Source organism: Mus caroli, chromosome 7, assembly GCF_900094665.2.
Source record: "Mus caroli chromosome 7, CAROLI_EIJ_v1.1, whole genome shotgun sequence".
NCBI lineage: Eukaryota > Metazoa > Chordata > Mammalia > Rodentia > Muridae > Mus > Mus caroli.
In genome coordinates, this window is record NC_034576.1 from 34,037,600 (window position 1) to 34,042,491 (window position 4,892).

The window sequence follows — 4,892 nt, forward strand, 5'->3', positions numbered from 1 at the left end:
GCTTCAGAGGGACTGGTGTGGGCAGGGGCTGACATGGTGAGGGATTCCCAGGCCTGAGCTCGGGGCTGTCCTTGGATCATCTGTGTCCTCTCCTTTGTCCTGTGGAAAGAGTGGCTGATGATGTGTAGAGGGAGACGGGACTCTGATAGGGGATTTGTTCAAGCAGAAACACACATCCTGGAGATCACATGGGACCTAGTAGAGGTAGGCTTGGGAGGACAGGGGACACTTCGGGCTTCTACTTTGTATTTTTTTAAAACTGGTTGATGTATGTTAACAAGCAAGTAGGCATTCCCTCTATAATTCAGAGGACTGCTTTATTTTTTAAAAAATCAATATTGGGGACTGAACTCAGAGCCCTGTGTATGCTAGGCAGGCACTCTACCAGGGAGCTATATTCTCAGAGCCTCATGGAGCTAATTTAAATTTTTTCCCCATTTCTTTGTGTGCAGATTTGTAGGTGTGGGGTACACACCATGGTGTACATGTGAAGTCCAGAGGACAATTTTTTTGGGAGCCAGGTCTCTCCTTCCACCAAGTGAATCTGTGAGATTGAACTCAGAGCCTCAGGCTTGGCAGAAAGCACCTTTAGCTCCTGTGCCATTTCACTGGCCTAACCCAGAGCTAATGTTTTAGACCAGTGGTTCTCAACCCGTGGGTCTCTGTTTGGGAGTTGAACTACCTTTTTGCAGGAGTCACATATCAGCTATCCTACATATCAGATATTTACACTATGACTCACGACAGTAGCAAAATTACAGTTTTGAAGAGGCAATTAAAATAATTTTATGGTTGGGGGTCAGCACAACAAGATGAACTGTACTGAGGGGTCGCGGCATTAGGAAGGTCGAGAGCCACTGTTTTTAAAAGTCTGTGTACCGAGCATCAGGGGCAGAGGGAGGAAGGAGAGCCACTGCTCACTCCCAGGTTTGCAGGGAGTGGGCCTTAAACACACGTATCCCAGCCACAACATGCACTAAAGGTCGTGCGAGCCATGTCTAGTTAACCTTTCTCATTGCTACGGCAAAATAAGGGACAAGAAGCCATTGAAGCAATTGAAAAGAAGAAGACTTTATCTTGGTTCTTAGTTGGCAGGGTGCACTCCATCATGGGTGAAGAGTCACAGAGCAGGAGCCTGAGGCAGCTGGTCATATGGCATCTCTAGCCAAGGAGCTCACTTGCCTTCTCCTTTCCATTCAGTTAAGGATGGCAGCCTAGGGAATGCTACCACCCACAGTTAAGGTGAACCATTCCTCCTCAGCTAACCTAGTCTAGATAATCCCTCTCGAGTTTGCCTCTAGGCTGGTCTCTGAGATGATTCTAATCCTATCAGGTTGACAAAAAATGTTAAGTATCGCATGACCCCAGGCCTCATTTTGCTTATGAGGAAAACTGTGGGCTGAAGAAGGAAGTGATTTGGGGCTATGGTTCAAGAGGCAGCATGCCCAGAGAGAGGCCTGGGTTTTGGACTCTTGTGGTGGAACCTCAAGCAGACACATCACCTCTGGCCTTCAGTACCTCCTCCAAACCAGGAGTAGGGGAGGGGAGTCTCTAGGAACACCACCTCAGAGGTCCTAGCAGCAGCCTTCTGGAGTCCTTCGTGGGGTTAACCCATTTGTGACCATGGGGCACAGGCCTGACTGTTCTCTGCCTGTCTATCTAACAGCCTCTACCAGCTGGGCACCCATAGGATCTCCCCAAGCTCCAGACTACAGAAAAGTTATCTGCATGCCAAAGTCCCTCCCTCCCTCTTTGTTCTGCATGTTTCCAGGTTATCTGAACCAGCTCAGCAGCACTGGCAGAGGACAGGAACAATGTTTCCCAAAGCCCCACATCACAAGCCCAGAAGCAATACCTTGGGGCTCTGTATGTCCACCCTTAAGGTCACGATGTAGCAATGTCCCCTTAGAGGTCCTTCCGTACCAATCCAGGCCTCCTGACAAGAGGACCAGGGATGTGGTCTTCTGCAGGTAAACTCCTTGGCTTGTCTGGGCCCTCCAGGTATCTTGTTTTGTTTTTTGTTTTTTGGGTTTGTTTTTTGTTTTTGTTTTTGAATCCTGTCGCTTTGGAGTTGAGGAGCGCATAGGAGCCCAGCTAAGGTTGGGAAACCCAGGGGTCTCTCAGTGGGGTTGCATTGGCATAGTGACACTAGGGTGGCGAGGTCACCAAGGAGTGCACCAGTATGTGCTTAGGATGCTGTCAAGGTCTGGTAGATACATGCCCTGTAGCCACAGTGACAATGAGAGGGAGAGATCCTGTGCAGTACCACAGGAGACACCACGTGCCTTGAGTGTGCAGACAGTGGGTGTGTTATTTACCTTGCACATCACTGTGATAAAATACTTGACAGAAGAACCAACCTCGAAGGAAGAAGGGTTGATTTTTGACTCAGGACCATCTTGTTAGAAAAAGTCTGTTGGAGTTCATGGTGGCACAAACCCTGGGCTGGGATGCTTCACATCTCAGTGGCTCAGGAGACACGAAAGGCTGGCTATAGCCCTCAAGGTAGCCCCCATCCCATGACCCGTCTCCTACAGAGAGGCTTTTTTAAAGGTTCCACAACCTTCCCAAACACAAAGCTTCCCTTAGCTGAGGACTAAATGTTTAAGTGCATGAGTCTGCAAGACATTCTAGCAACCAGATAATAATTGTCTGGCTCTGTGGAAGGCTAGACAGAGGGCATTGCAGGGGTGGGGGGTGATGCTTGGTGACCTCTGTGGTCATCATCACTGGAGAAGAGATATTCAGGTCATTGCTAAAAGACAGTAGGGGGTGTACACAGTCAGGCTGTCCCCTCTGGGACCCTACTCCAAAAGAGAAAGTATGTAACCCAGAGGGCAGAGTGGGCCCCTCACACACCATCACCACACACACTGGGGCTGTAGCCAAGGCTCTCCTGGATCTGTGTTCTTCCTGAGACAAGGTTTATGTCTTCCTGGGCCAACTGTTCTCTGAACCCCCTTGCCTAGGCCAGTGAAGGTAGCCGGACCATCTGTGGTCTGATGATAGGATGCAGGAAACCAGAGGCCTTCTGGTCAGGCTCCTGGGCATGGGCAAGGAGACTGTCCTCCTATAGGATAGGTGAGGGTCAATTTTTATAAGAAACAATGGATGCTGGGACCTTGATGAATGGGGAGGGCACGATCACAAGCAGTGGTTGGTCTCCCAAGCTGGCAATGAACAGTGCCTAGAGTGTGTGGGTCCTATGGAATACCATGAAGGGTCATGACCCCACTCTGTTACTGGCAAGAACAACAAGCATTTTGGAATGTGTGTGATTGTGCTGGTGTGCGTGAGACTGTGCATATGTATTGGTCTGTTCATATATGAAACTGTATACACATGTGAGAATGTGTGTACACTTGCATGTATGTGCACATGTGAACTGAGAGTGTTTGTACATGTGTGCTGGTATGTATGAGTGTAACCATAGGTTAGTGTGTATATGTGTGCCTGTGAGAACGTGTACACTTGAGGGTCAGGTGTATGGTGCATGGATATATGAAAGTGTGTGTATAGGTGAGCATGAGCATGTGTACATATGTTATCAATGTATTGTGTACCTGTGTGCATATGTGATCAATGTATTGTGTACATGTGTGCATATGTATGTGCACATGCATATACATGTATGTGGTGCATATGTGTATGTGAAATGTTGATATGTTGGTATGTGTGTGGCCATGAGTGGATGTGTATATGTACATGTGAGTGTACATTTGTATGAACATGTCTGTATGTGTGCACATATATATGTATGACCGTGCTTATGTGCATGTGAGAGTATATTGCTTGTGTGCATATATGAATGTATATATGTATATAAAAATGTAAGCATGCTGGTATATGCACATGATAACATACATGTGTAGATGTGTGCACATATGTAAGTGAACATACAAGTGTATTGTGAGCATGTATGCTGTGTATCTGTAAGAATGTGTATATGTGTACACATTCGAATGTATGCATATGTGGGTAAGTATGTACATGTGTGCACCTGTGATGGTGTGCAGATGTAAGTAGTCATGCGTACATGCAAAAGTATACTTGTGTCCATTTAGGCCGATGTGGGAGCATGCTTGTGTACAAGCTTCTGTGTCTGCACTAAGTCATGCATCTGGGAGGGCTTGCTTGAGAACTGGCTGAAGGTCTAGCTCCAGCCAGATGGGAGATGTATCAGATAAACTATTGAGAACGAGGTGTCATTCCCACATGTGGACAGAGGTGGCTGTCCCTGAGACCTTCATCACCCAGAATTACAGGATTTGAAACCAATGAGGCAGCTTTCTTGGGGCAGCCCTGTTAGTGGCTTTGACTGATGTGGCAGCTAAGGCTGTTGTGGTAGAGAGCATCTGCTCAGAGCCTTGGGAGTTTGGATGTCTTTCTGGCCTGCTGCGCATGGTAGTTCTACGTGGCTGGTGGGCATGCAGGCTACACACCACTCAGCTGTGTGTGCAGGAGTCCAGGGTATTCGCAGACTCATGGGTATACAGAACACAGAGTGCAGAGATTGCTAAAGAGGTATGGGACCTCCCACCTTGACCAAAGCCCCAGATGGTCCACTATCCAAACTTAGATCCAAATATGGTGGGGTGTAACCCTCTTCCCACTGCTCCAGGCATTCCTTTTAGCCTGTGCTTTGTACAGAGGATCAATGCAGAATTGACTTGGGCACAGTAAGGGGCCTTGGCTGAGTGCAATCAATAGGCTTAGCCTGTGGAAAAGTGCTCCTGTCCACTGGGGGTCTGCCGGGGTGGGGCCTCTTCCTGGACTGTGGTATCTCCTCATAGTTCTTTTTTCTACACCCAGCCCTTATCAGAAGTCAGGGCCACTGCTTATTGCACAGTTCCTCCGATCAAGCGCTGTGCTTGGTGACTTGCACAGGTAGC